This window comes from Saccopteryx bilineata, chromosome 1, assembly GCF_036850765.1.
Source record: "Saccopteryx bilineata isolate mSacBil1 chromosome 1, mSacBil1_pri_phased_curated, whole genome shotgun sequence".
In the NCBI taxonomy this organism is placed as follows: Eukaryota; Metazoa; Chordata; class Mammalia; order Chiroptera; family Emballonuridae; genus Saccopteryx; species Saccopteryx bilineata.
The window spans coordinates 210,828,415-210,844,122 of NC_089490.1; positions in this window are offsets into that span (position 1 = coordinate 210,828,415).

Sequence of the window (15,708 nt, forward strand, 5' to 3'; positions counted from 1 at the left end):
AATACACATGATGGCTTAGTAAAGAGGAGCCCCAAAGTGGGCTTGAGAAGGGGGTCAGGTAAAAACAAAACAAAACAAAACCTTTGTTCTGTTTGCAAAGGAAATGATCACAAGCAATTTGGGCTACTGCTGGAACACAAGTCCAGAAATGTAGGTCCCACAGAGCAGATGTTAGGAACCCTCAGAATAAGGGACAGGATTGATGAAAGTCCCGCTTAGCACACATTACAGCTGACACCTGTGCTCAGATCAAGGGATTCAGGTGGCTCGTTGTCTCAACCCAAACCTCCTGGGAGCCTTGAAAAGCTGGTGAGACCAGAATGGAAAGCTTGGGGACAAGGATGAGATGGGGCGCCTGAGTCAATCAGAGACTGTAAACAGGCATGCTAATAATTTCTCCTTAAAGAGGATAGGGAGTAAGCAATTATCAACAGTGAAAGCTGAGATAGAAAGCACTAATTTCCGTCAAGGTGTGTGAATTTATAGCTCACTTTATATTGAATGATCTTAAGAAATATGCTAAGAGTTCTCAGTTATCTTTGCACATTCAATGAATACAGCAGTTGTTGATTGCTGCATGAAAATCACTCCAGGGGCTAAGACAACAATTTCCTTTTATTACCTCATTGTTTCTGGAGACAGGGATTCAGGAGTGGCCCCGTGGGTGGTCCTGGCTCCTGGCTTCTCCTGAGGTTGCAATGAAATCTCAGCTGGAACCACAGTCGCCTAAAGGTCTGACTGAGGCTGGAGGTGGCTCGCACACATGCATGGCAAGTTTGTGCTGGAGAGTGGATTTTCTCTATGAGATCTCTCTACCCTGCTGCTGGATCCACGCTCCCTCACAGTCTTATCTCAGCCCCCGTCAACTCAGCAAGCCATCCAAGAGGCCAGGGAGGGGCAGTGCACTGTGCTACCTGGCCATGGAAGTCACACATTTTCCTGCCATATTACACCAGACACACTGGCTGGCCCTGGCTCACTGTGGGAAGGAGCCATGCAAGAGAGGCAACCATCCCTAGGAGCCAACTTAGAGGCTGTCTATCACCACGAAAAATGTATTCTTGAGATGACGTCAGAGTAATGGCGGGATAGGAAGCGATACCGATAAATCTCCCCCAAAACTCAACAAGATCTTCAAACAGAAACAGAAAAACCTATACTTGGAGCCTCCAGATGCTTCGCAATACACCCAAAGGTATGGTTGAGTGAAAAATTGGCTAAATATATAACCAAACCCCGAAGGAAATAGGGAGTAAGAAATGCTCCGCCTTCCTCACTAACCTAAACAGGGCGGCTTTCTCTGGTAACTGTGAATATAGAAACTGAGGCAGGCAAAGGGGGTGAATAGATCCAGGCCACGGCACAAACAGCCGAACCAGGCTGTGGCACGGAGATCCAAGCCGAGGAAAATCTGATCCTGTGGCAACCCGGGCAATACAAGCTAACACTCGCGCCAAACCCAAACAAAGAAAGACAAGCGGAGCGGCCATTTTACCCGATCCCTGGTCGGTGCGCAGTTAGTGGGTGAGAGATTTCTTCCTAAGCCCCGGAAGTGGGTGCCCGTGTTGCCCCATGGAGAGGCAGGGTCAGAGGCCTTTCTGTGGGCCGAGGGCAGAGTCTCTGCGCAGCCCCAGCGCCCTGGGAAAGCCACGCACGGGAGGGAGTGAGAACTAATTCCAACGGTGTAGATTTTCTGTGCTGGAGGGGGTTTCACTCAGAGGGAAACGCGGCTGGCCGCATATGCTGGTTTGCATGCGCAGATAGTGAATGAGAGATTCCTCCGAGTGCCTCGGCAGTGCGCGCCCGTGTTATCGCACAGAGGGGCAGAGTCAGAGGCCTTTGTGTGGGCCAAAGCGGAAACTCGGGCCGCCCCAGCACCTTGCAAAAGCCGCGCAGGGGGACGGAGCGAGACTCAATTCCAACGCTGCAACTTTTCCCTGCGGTTGGGGGTTTCACTCAGAGCGTGAGACTGCTGGCCAGATATCCTGGTTGCAGACAGTGAGTGAGAGTTTCCTCCAAGTGCCCCGGAAGTGGGTGCCCGCCTGTGTTACCGGACAGAGTGGCAGAGCCAGAGGTCTTTGAGTGGGCAGAAAGCCTGCCTGATTATGCTAGCAGCTCTGACTGACTGAGCCTTACCCAGAACCCTGTGCTGAGTGTAAATAGAGTGGGGAATTGCCAGCTCTTTGAGCCTCTTACTATCCAGGCAGAGGCAGCAGCAACCCCATAGCTGGATTCTCAGGCTACTAATTGAGGAAGGAAAGACTAGGAGAAAGGCTCCAGGAACACGGACTCTCTCACTGTCAGAGCCTATAAATGCTAATGAGCTTCGACTGCCAATGAGACTAAAGCACAATACATGACATTGCCATAGAGACTTATCAACTGCAAACCTCTACCTGAGCGTGCCAAAGGGGCAGAACCCGGGGTACAGAGTCACCAACCAGGAAGAGGGAGAGAAAAGAAAAAGCAAGAAGGTAACCTCTCAAAATCAAGAATAATCCGCAGACTTTATAACCTATCCCATTTTATTATATTTGTTCGTTTGTTTCTCTTATCTTCATTCTTGATACTTTTTTTCCTCCTCCAATTTGGCCGATTAACTCTCTGCCGGTCTTACTCTCTCCTCTCCTTGAACTACACTACCCATAAGTGTTACATCTCCCATTATCTTTTCTCTTCTCTTCCTTTCTCTCTATGAGGGTTGCACTCCAAAACCCTTAACTCTCTCTCTCTCTCCTTTCTTTTTTCTTCTTTTAGTGGTTCCCTCTTTTTTCTCTCTCTCTTTTTCTTTTCTCCCTCTATATTAGTTTCTTCCTTTCTCCTTTACATCTCCTCTCCTTCAAACCTCAATAACAAACAAATTATCTTATCTGGGACTCAAACTTATGTTTGTGGCATTTTGGGGGGTTTTTACTTCACCTTTTTAACTCACTAGCAGTGCTCCCATCCCTGGCTCTCCATATTATCTAGTTCTTGTTCCACTAAATACAATAGTAATTTTATAATTTGTCCCCCCATTTTTCTGTTTTCCTCTTATTCCTCTCATCATAACTCTTAGACAACCAACACCTAAAAGCAAATCATTTTATTCTTAACCCAAATTTTTTCCTTATTTGCTTTTTGTGGGTCCATACGCTCTTTTTTTTTCTTTTTTGTTTTTTTTTTCTTTTTCTTTTTTTGCCCCTTTATTACTTTTCCCCAATTCCGGCCCTCCGTCACAGGCATTGTTTGATATCATTCACAGTTCACCACAAGATTTTCTCAAGAAAGAGGGGAGAGGAGAGGAGAGGAAAAAAGAAGGGGGGGAATAATTTCTTTTTTTTAAATTTTTATTTTATTTTAGTTTTCTTTATTTCATTATTAATTTTTTTAAAAAAAACAACTCTTTTTGATTTTTTATTTTTTTATTATTTTTTTATTTTTTTAACTTTTTATTCTTTATTAAATTTCATTAATACTATCAACAAAACCACCCTCAGATGCCATTAAGGAAGAGAAAATCAAATATCATGAATACAAAAAAAAGAGAGGTAACAAAGCTAGATGAGGAAAAATCTATGGAGAAAAAATTTAATATATTGGAAACCTTAGAGCTAAATGACAGAGAATTCAAGATAGAAATCCTAAAAATCCTCTGAGATATACAAGAAAACACAGAAAGGCAATTTAGGGAGCTCAGAAAACAACTCAATGAACACAAAGAATATATGTCCAAGGAAATTAAAACTATAAAAACAAATCAAACAGAGATGAAAAACTCAATTCATGAGCTGAAAAACGAAGTAACAAGCTTAGCTAATAGAACAGGTCAGATAGAAGAGAGGATTAGTGAAATAGAAGACAAGCAACTTGAGGCACAACAGAGAGAAGAAGAAAGAGACTCAAAAATTAAAAAAAAATGAGATAGGCCTACAAGAATTATCTGACTCCATCAAAAAGAATAACATAAGAATAATAGGTATATCAGAGGGAGAAGAGAGAGAAAATGGAATGGAGAACATCCTCAAACAAATAATAGATGAGAACTTCCCAAGCCTGTGGAAAAAACTAAAGCCTCAAGTTCAAGAAGCAAACAGAACTCCGAGCTTTCTTAACCCCAACAAACCTACTCCAAGGCATATCATAATGAAATTGACACAAACCAACAGCAAAGAAAAAATTCTCAAGGCAGCCAGGGAAAAAAAAGAATACAACATATAAAGGAAGGCCCATTCGATTATCATCAGATTTCTCAGCAGAAACTCTACAAGCTAGAAGAGAGTGGACCCCAATATTTAAAGTCCTGAAAGAGAGGAACTTTCAGCCACGAATACTATACCCATCAAAGCTATCCTTCAAATACGAAGGAGAAATAAAAACATTTACAGATACAGAAAAGATGAGGGAATTTATCATCAGAAAACCCCCACTCCAGGAATTACTAAAGGGGGTTCTCCAATCAGATACAAAGAACAAAAAAAAACAGAGCCACAAGTAAAAGCTCCAAGAAGAACACAATAAAACCAAATTTAAACTGTGACAACAACAAAAAGAAAGAGGGGGAGAAGATGGAGATTAACAGTAGCAAAGGACGATGGAGTGCAAAAGTACTCACAAAATAGTTTGCTACAATGAACAGGGTAGGGACCCTTTTCATTACTCAAAGGTAACCACCATTGAAAAAACCACCACAGAAACACATGAGATAAAAAAGATAGCAACAGAGGAAAGATGTATGGAATACAACCAAATAAAAACAAAAGATAGAAAAACGAAAGAGAAGGGTCAAACAAGACACAAAACTAACAGAAAGCAAGATATAAAATGGCAATAGGGAACTCACAAGTATCAATAATTACACTAAATGTAAATGGATTAAACTCACCAATAAAAAGGCACAGAGTAGCAGAATGGATTAAAAAAGAAAATCCAACTGTATGCTGCCTACAGGAAACTCATCTAAGTAACAAGGATAAAAACAAATTCAAAGTGAAAGGCTGGAAAACAATACTCCAAGCAAATAACATCCAAAAAAAAGCAGGTGTAGCAATACTCACATCGGATAATGCTGACTACAAGACAGGAAAAGTACTCAGGGACAAAAATGGCCATTTCATAATGGCTAAGGGGACACTGAAGCAAGAAGACATAACAATTCTTAATATATATGCACCAAACCAAGGAGCACCAAAATATATAAGACAGCTACTTATTGATCTTAAAACAAAAACTGACAAAAACACAATCATACTTGGAGACCTCAATACACCGCTGACAGCTCTAGATCGGTCATCCAACCAGAGAATCAATAAAGATATAGTGGCCTTAAACAAAATACTAGAGCATCTGGATATGATAGACATCTACAGGACATTACATCCCAAAGTGACTGAGTATACATTTTTCTCCAGTGTACATGGATCATTCTCAAGAATTGACCATATGTTGGGCCACAAAAACAACATCAGCAAATTCAGAAAAATTGAAGTTGTACCAAGCATATTTTCTGATCATAAAGCCTTGAAACTAGAATTCAACTGCAAAAAAGAAGAAAAAAATCCCACAAAAATGTGGAAAATAAACAACATACTTTTAAAAAATGAATGGGTCAAAGAAGAAATAAGTGCAGAGATCAAAAGATATATACAGACTAATGAAAATGACAATACGACATATCAGAATCTATGGGATGCAGCAAAAGCAGTGATAAGAGGGAAGTTCATATCGCTTCAGGCATATATGAACAAACAAGAGAGAGCCCAAGTGAACCACTTAACTTCCCACCTTAAGGAACTAGAAAAAGAAGAACAAAGACAACCCAAAACCGGCCGAAGAAAGGAGATAATAAAAATCAGAGCAGAAATAAATGAATTAGAGAACAGAAAAACTATAGAAAAAATTAATAGAACAAGGAGCTGGTTCTTTGAAAAGATCAACAAAATTGACAAACCCTTGGCAAGACTTACCAAGAAAAAAAGAGAAAGACCTCATATAAACAAAATCCAAAATGAAAGAGGAGAAATCACCACGGACACCGTAGATATACAAAGAATTATTGTAGAATACTATGAAAAACTTTATGCCACTAAATTCAACAACCTACAAGAAATGGATTAATTCCTAGAAAAATACAACCTTCCTAGACTGAGTCAAGAAGAAGCAGAAAGCCTAAACAGACCTATCAGTAGAGAAGAAATAGAAAAAACCATTAAAAACCTTCCCAAAAATAAAAGTCCAGGCCCTGACAGCTATACCAGCGAATTTTATCAAACCTTCAAAGAAGACTTGGTTCCTATTCTACTCAAAGTCTTCCAAAAAATTGAAGAAGAAGCAATACTTCCAAACACAGTTTATGAGGCCAACATAACCCTCATACCAAAACCAGGCAAGGATGGCACAAAAAAAGAAAACTACAGATCAATATCTCTAATGAATACAGATGCTAAAATACTAAACAAAGTGCTAGCAAATCGAATACAACAACATATAAAAAAATAATACATCATGATCAAGTGGGATTCATCCCAAAATTTCAAGGATGGTTCAACATACGTAAAACGGTTAACGTAATACACCATATCAACAAAACAAAGAACAAAAACCACATGATCTTATCAATAGACGCAGAAAAGGCTTTCGATAAAATACAAAACAATTTTATGTTTAAGACTCAACAAAATGGGTATAGAAGGAAAATATCTCAACATGATAAAGGCCATATATGATAAACCATCAGCTAACATCATATTAAATGGCACTAAACTGAAGGCTTTCCCCCTTAAATCAGGAACAAGACAGGGTTGTCCACTCTCTCCACTCTTATTTAATGTGGTACTAGAGGTTCTAGCTAGAGCAATCAGACAAGACAAAGAAATAAAAGGCATCCATATCGGAAAAGAAGAAGTAAAGGTATCACTTTTTGCAGATGATATGATCCTATACATCGAAAACCCCAAAGAATCCACAAAAAGACTACTAGAAACAATAAGCCAATACAGTAAGGTCGCAGGATACAAAATTAACATACAGAAATCAATAGCCTTTCTATATGCCAACAATGAAACAACTGAGAAGGAACTCAAAAGAATAATCCCCTTCACGATTGCAACAAAAAAAATAAAATACTTAGGAATAAACATAACAAAGAATGTAAAGGATTTATATAATGAAAACTATAAACCATTGTTAAGGGAAATCGAAAAAGATATAATGAGATGGAAGAATATACCTTGTTCTTGGCTAGGAAGAATAAATATAATCAAGATGGCTATATTACCCAAAGCAATATACAAATTTAATGCAATTCCCATCAAACTTCCAATGACGTTTTTTAAAGAAATAGAGCAAAAAATCATCAGATTTATATGGAACTATAAAAAACCCCGAATAGCCAAAGGAAGCCTAAAGAAAAAGAATGAAGCTGGGGGCATTACAATACCTGACTTCAAACTCTATTATAGGGCCACGACAATCAAAACAGCATGGTATTGGCAGAAAAATAGACACTCAGACCAATGGAACAGAATAGAAAGTCCAGAAATAAAACCACATATATATAGTCAAATAATTTTTGATAAAGGGGCCAAGAACACACAATGGAGAAAAGAAAGCCTCTTCAATAAATGGTGCTGGGAAAACTGGAAAGCCACATGCAAAAGAATGAAACTGGACTACAGTCTCTCCCCCTATACAAAAATTAACTCAAAATGGATCAAAGATCTAAACATAAGACCTGAAACAATTAAGTACATAGAAGAAGATGTAGGTACTCAACTCATGGACCTGGGTTTTAAAGAGCATTTTATGAATTTGACTCCACAGGCAAGAGAAGTGAAGGCAAAAGTTAATGAATGGGACTACATCAGACTAAGAAGTTTTTGCTCAGCAAGAGAAACTGATAACAAAATAAACAGAAAGCCAACTAAATGGGAAATGATATTTTCAAACAACAGCTCAGATAAGGGCCTAATATCCAAAATATACAAAGAACTCATAAAACTCAACAACAAACAAACAAACCATCCAATAAAAAAATGGGAAGAGGATATGAATAGACACTTCTCCCAGGAAGAAATACAAATGGCCAACAGATATATGAAAAGATGCTCATCTTCTTTAGCTATTAGAGAAATGCAAATCAAAACGGCAATGAGATACCACCTCACACCTGTTCGATTAGCTGTTATTATCAAGACAGGTAATAGCAAATGTTGGAGAGGCTGTGGAGAAAAAGGAACCCTCATACACTGTTGGTGGGAATGTAAAGTAGTACAACCATTATGGAAGAAAGTATGGTGGTTTCTCAAAAAACTGAAAATAGAACTACCTTATGACCCAGCAATCCCTCTACTGGGTATATATCCCAAATACTCAGAAACATTGATACGTAAAGACACATGCAGCCCCATGTTTATTGCAGCATTGTTTACAGTGGCCAGGACATGGAAACAACCAAAAAGCCCATCAATAGATGACTGGATAAAGAAGATGTGGCACATATACACTATAGAATACTACTCAGCCATAAGAAATGATGACATTGGAACATTTACAGCAAAATGGTGGGATCTTGATAACATGATACGAAGTGAAATAAGTAAATCAGAAAAAACCAGGAACTATTATTCCATACGTAGGTGGGACATAATAGTGAAACTAAGAGACATTGATAAGAGTGTGGTGGTTACGGGGGGGGGAGGGGGGAATGGGAGAGGGATAGGGGGTGGGGAGGGGCACAAAGAAAACAAGATAGAAGGTGACAGAGGACAATCTGACTTTGGGTGGTGGGTATGCAACATAATTGAACGACAAGATAACCTGGACTTGTTATCTTTGAATATATGTATCCTGATTTATTGATGTCACCCCATTAAAAAAATAAAATTATTAAAAAAAAAAAAAAAGAAATTCTATTGCAAATAAATAAATAAATAAATAAAAAAGAAAAAAAAGAAAAATGTGTTCTTAAAATAAAAGTATAATTAGTGGCAAATTAAAACTACAATGAGATGCCCCCCCTTTTTAATTCTTTGGATAAGTAAAAATTTAAAATAATAGCATCCTGCCCTGGCCTATGGGGGGGAGGAAGGGTTCGTCCCCCACCACTCCCCCCATCCCCTGCCCCATGTCACTGTAAATGAACTCTGTGACTTGGAGAACAACAATGACATAAAATCTCAAACATGCCCACCATCAGTCTTGCCACTCATCTGTGCCCAGTAGTCCATCCCAGAGACATATCTTGTATGTGACAAAGAGGCAGAAACTAGAATACTCCCAAAAGGGTTTTTTTCCCCTTATAGTAACAGATTAGAAGTAAACCAAGTTGTTCCTTCATAGGTGACTGGTTAAAAAGTGTGATACTGTGTGAAGGTTGTACATCCCAGAATATACTAACAGTCTCTGAATTATATCATTTAAGTGGGTGATTTTTGTGACATGTGAATTATATCTGAATAAAACAATTTGCTTGTTTGTTTTTACAAAAACTATGTTTACCAATAGAAAGGACTATATACAATGAGCAGTAAAAAATCTAAAATTGCCTGACTTGTGTTAGCACAGTGGACAAGGCACTGACCTGGAATGCTGAGGTCGCCGGTTTGAAACCCTGGGCTTATCCAGTCAAGGCTCATATGAGAACTAACTACTATAAGTTGATGTTTCCTGCTCTTCCCCAACCTTTCTCTCTTTCTCTCCTCTCTCTAAAATCAATAAATAAAATATTTTTAAAAAATATGATATTGATGATGAAGAAGAAGCTCTTCAGGATGTCACACGTGAGAAACAAAAGAGAATAATGTGTCCCAGATGCTACCTTTGGGGCTCAGAAGGGTAGAAAATGATAAATGGATTCATATTTGCTTCTATCTGTATGAAGAAATACTGAAAGGACACAGAAGTAGCCAAAAGAAACCCAGAGCAGGTGGGAGAGGAAGGAAGACAGAGATAGGGTCATAAGAAAGCACCTCAGTTTCATTTTTGAACAAAGCATATAAATGTTGCCTGATGAAAATGCAATGAAATAATGAAATACCGTCACATTTCTACAAGTTCTAGGTCTGACTCAATTTCTAAATCTGCAGTGTTAGACATGATATTTTACTTTTCTGAGTTTCTGGAACCACTGGTCTTTGATTTCTTGGCTGTCACTGAAAGTGTTTCCTTAGTAACATATGCCTGGCTGTTCCTCACAGGCACACTCCACCTGTTACCTTAACTATAGGCTTAGTATCTCAGAGAACATTGAAGCCCTGGAGACTGATCCATAACCCACATCTCCATGGAATGTTCCCACCATGTCACTGTGGGTAGAGAAGGACATTGATCACTAAGAGTGAGAGTCACATATGATCCTATAGATAAAATAAGTAAACATGGAAATGAAAAGAAACATGATTTTGCAATGGCAGGAAGTGTCTAGAACAGGGCGGGAACTGAGACAATTGGAACATTAGAACAATAAGACTGATATGAAGGTGTCTTGTGCCATCATCTCAGATTTAGGGTTTACTGTAAACATAGACAACAAAACAGAACTGCAGGGACCCTCCTAGTCTCTTGCTGCAGCCTCGTGCCCCCTCTGCCTGCCTGTTACCTGCCCATCACTGACATTCCCACACCAAAACCACTGGATCAAGACTTTGTTTCCAGAAGACTCCCGGTAACATTACCCACATAACTAGAGTGACACATGCATGTGTCAGCACATCTGAATGCACGTGGCAGGAGGCCTAGGCAGGCTCTACAGTGAGGCAGCTGAGAGGCAAAAGGGACGCTGGTCCCCCTGGAGGAGTTTGGAAAGCAGCAAAGAGTGAATTCTGAAAGGCTGTCATATTGATGGGAGTGCTGAGTTTTATTTTTCCAGAAGGCACACTTAACTGGTGGGAACTTAAGGGAGGAGGTGAACAGCCACAGAAACTTTTCCACTAAGACTGTGCGACACTAGAGCAGGCTAGGCTGAGTCCTGGGGCAGGGGCTTCCTGTCACTCAGTTCCAGCAGCCAGGAAAACTGCCTTTCGTCCAGGATGCCCACTAGCAGCTGTGCCCACCCCCAGATACACATCAGAATCACCCAAAGGAGCTTATTACAGCCCTGAGCCCTGAAGCTCAGATGTAGCAGGTCAAGGCGGGGGCAGAATTTGTATTCTCAACAAGAACCCGCATGATTGTGCAGCAGTGTGTGAACTTACACTTGGAAGACACTTAGATAAATAATCTAAAAAGGTTCATTTCAAGATTTTATTTTCTCTAGAGTTTGCTCCATTATAATAATCTTTGCTATTTTTTTCCAAGAACGAAAGGAACTTGGTCCTACAACCTTTATTCATCTTGGTCACATTTCTCTTTGAGTTCTGTGTTTCTTTTTCTTCCTTTCCCTTCTCTTCTCTTCCCTTCCCTTCCCTTCCCCCTTTTTTCTTTTCTTTTTTATCAAGTGAGAGGCAGGAAGGCAGAGAGATGAACACCCAAATGCACCCGGACCAGTATCCACCCAACAACCCCCATCTGGGGCTGATGCTCTGCCCATCTGGGGCTGCTGCTCTGTTTCTTGGCAACCGAGCTATTTCAGTGCTTGATGCAAGGCCATGGAGCCATCCTCAGTGCCCGGGCCAACTTGCTCATTCAAGCCATGGCTACAGGAGAGGAAGAGAGAGAGAGAGAAGGAGGAGAGGGAGAGGTAGAGAAGATGGTCGCTTCTCCTATATGCCCTGACCAGAAATCAAACCTAAGTCTTGTGTTTCACTGTACCCACAACTGTGTTTTCCCAGCACCACAAGAGCACACAGGGGACTTAGAAAATTTGATATAATTGATACCTTTTGTTGATACTATTTTATAGACTAAGAAAGTTTTAAGAAAACACTCTACAGGTGCTGAGGTACCTGGTACACTCAGCTCACATTCTGCTAAAGGGAAGATACTCTCAATTTCAGTCATCCGTGCTTTGAATATGTCAATGTGTCAGCCAAATATTCACACAGGTGCTCTTTCTGCCTTTATTCAAGTATATTTCCTTCACAACATTAAAAAAGAATCTAGATACTACAGAAATCATTGCCTTTCTCAATCTCATTCATTACAGTAAAATAAAAGTTTTCTAGTTAAAAATAAGAGCTCCGTCAAAAGACTCCAAGTAAAGACTCCAAGTATTCCAAAGTTAAAACACACAATTGCAAAACTAAATCTACATTGTTTGAGCTCCTATTTTTAAATTTATTTTGGGCCTCCCTCACATCTGAAGTCAGAAATGAGCTGTTCTTGTTTTGAATAAATGCAATTCTCTGAAAGCATCAAAAGCTCTAATAAAATGATTTTGGTGCTTCATGTTTGATTTCTAGGAGTAAAGATTTTCAAGTGATTTTTAAAAAAATTTGCACTCCAAATTTAAAAGGCTTACAAAAGACTTCAATATCATTGCCAAACACTTAGATCAATTTATATAGGTTTGAATATTTTTAATTGGTAAAATGTCACAGCTCTTAAAGATATAATTATGAAATATATGTAAACTGTAACTAGTATCAAAATGGTTTCTTAATTAGTAAGAGGGCAGTTTCAAAGAAAATACTGTTCTTCATCAAAATTTGTATCTGTATATTACTTCCCAAATAATTTTTTAAAAATATTGGAGCTTTGAAATTAAATTATAATAGCATTTATAATAATGCCAAGTGTTTTATCATTGACAAAGGGAACTTCCAAAAGCTTTATTTTGATGCTCTGAAAAGTGAGAAAGATTGTACAATTGTTGATATTTGCTTAAATTATTTTGTTTGAAGAATCTGATGACACCATTATAATACTGGTATAATTTATCTGTTCTTAGATTCTCTTTTACCAAAGCAACAGAAATCATATTATTTTACTTTTCAAACATAAACAAAAATTTTAGAATTGTAAATAAGTAAAATAAATTTAGAAGGCCAGTAATTTGATCTAGAGGAAAGTCTTGCTTCATAGAATGATATATAAACAAAACTCTGTTCCCATGCATATTTAATTGTCATTTTTGAACAATATGCTGAAAGTAATGATCAACTTTCAAAGTAGATACTAATGCCTTCTGAGCTGGTCCAGTCTTTTGAATTCTGTGTGGTTACTGATACAGCCCCTTTGGTGGATGAACATTTTGTAAAAGTTACATGTTTATTATCAACTGCCTTGAGAAATGGAAATTTGATACTTAATTTTTTTATTAAGTATAAACTTTTAATTGTTTTTAGCTCATTCCTGACAAAAGGATTTATTATGAAATAAAAAATCTCCAACATAAGAGCACCTAAATATATAAAGTAAATTTTGATGAACATGAAGGGACAGATTGACAGTAATAAGTTATACTAAGGGAATTTAACACTCTATTGACATAGTACATTGATCTTCCATACAGAAAATCAAAATCAACAAGGAAACAGTGGTCTTAAATGACACATTAGACAAGATGGATTTAATTATTTTTAGAGCACTTCACCACAAACTAGCAGAAGATACATTTTTTTCCAGTGACACAGAACATTTTCAAGAATAGACCACATGCTTTAGGATACAAACCAAGTCTCAATAAATTTAAGAAAATTGAAATTATATCATGCATCTTCTCTGACCACAATGGTATGAAAGTAAAAATCAATTATAAGAAAAAAAATAAAAACACACACAAACAACATGAAGGCTAAATAACATGTTACTAAACAATGATTGGGAAATCAAGGAAGAGTTCAAAAGATACGTTGAGACAGATGAAAATGAAAAAAACAACAATCCCAAACTATGGAACTCAGTGAAAGCAGCCATAAGAGGGAAATTCATAGCAATACAGATGTACCTCATTAAACAAGAAAAATAGCAAATAAACAATCTAGTGTTGCACTTAAAGAAACCAGAAAAAAGAAAGCAAATACACCCAAAGTGAGTAGAAGAAAAGAAATAATAAAGATCAGAATGGAAATAAACAAAATAGAGTCCATATATATATATATATATATATATATATATATATATGAACTTTTATATATATATAAAAGATCAATGAAATCAAGAGCTGGTTCTTTTAAAGAATAAATGAGATTTATAGACCTTTAACCAGACTCATCAAGAAAAAAAGAGAGAGAACCCAAATAAATAAAATTTAAATTGAAGGAGGAGAAGTAACAACTGACACTACAGAAATACAAGGATTATAAGAAAATATTATGAACAACAATATATGCCAGTAAATTGGAAAATCTGGAAGAAATGAATAAATTTCTAGAAACATACAATTTTTCAAAGCTAAATCAAGAAGAAATAGAAAATCTTAACAGATTACAACCAATGAAGTCAAAGCAATAATAAAAAAAACTCCCAACAAACAGAAGTCCTAGACCAGATATGGCTTCACAGGTAAATTTTACCAAACATTCAAAGAAAAACTATCACCTATTCTTTTCAAATTATTCCAAAAAATTTCAAGAGGAAATAAAATTCTCAAGTTTATTTTACAAGGCCAGCATTATCCTAATTCTAAAACCAGAAAAGACAATACAAGGAAAGAAAATTATGGACCAATATCCCTGATGAATATAGATGCAAAAATCTTCAACAAATATTACAAACAAAATTCAGCAATACATTATAAAGATCATATACCATAATCAAGTAGGATTTATTCCTGGTATACAAAGTTGGCACAATATTTGCAACTCAATTAACATGATACACCACATAAACAAAATGAAGGATAAAAAATCATACTATCATATCAATAGATGCAGAAAAAGCATTTGACAAAATTCAGCACTATATATAGTAAAAATTCTCAACAAAGTAGGAATAGAGACATAACACAACATAATAAAGGCCATATATGACAAACACACAGCAACAATTATAGTACTCTATCAGGAAAAACAAAGTGTTTCCTTTAAGACCAGACACAAGACAAGGATGTCCACTTTTATCACTCTTATTCAACACAGTACTAGAAATCCTAGACACAGTAATTAGACAAGAAGAAGAAATAAAAGGCATCCAAATTGAAAAGAGAAAAGTAAAACTAATTATTTACAGATGACATAAAACTACAGTCATAGTGCACTTTTTACCGGCCACAGGAAAGCAACAAAAGATGATAGAAATGTGAAATCTGCACCAAATAAAAGGAAAACTCTCCCAGTTTCATACCTATTCAGTGCAGTTTGATGTGGGCTCATGCACAGATATTTTAGGGCTCCTTAGGTAGCTATTCCGTATAGCCTCTACAGACTCGTCACTGACTTATGGCCTACCAGAACGGGGCTTCTCCACCAAACTGCCGGTTTCCTTCAACTGCTTATCCCATCGAGTAATGTTATTCCTATGTGGTGGCACTTCGTTATAAATGCGCCGATAGATATTCACATTACAATTTGGTCATGGATTCGAATTTAGCAAGCCACAGAACACACTGAACTTTTCTCTGTACCATCCACATCTTGACTGGCATGGCTATGGGCTGCTCCACTGTATAAACAGTGTTACGTCATCATCTGCGCATGTGCACATGCTGCCACATTATCCTACAGAAACTGGGAGGGTTTTCCTTTTATTTGGTGCAGATTTCATATCCATGGCAAAGTGAGCACCATGGCACAGAATTGGGGCAAGACCTCAGTTTACCTATCCCACCTACTTTTTTTCTTGTTAATCATGTATTCCAGTAACTGCTGATAACTTTGAAGCAGAGACCCTTAGTTGCTCAGGAAGAAATAT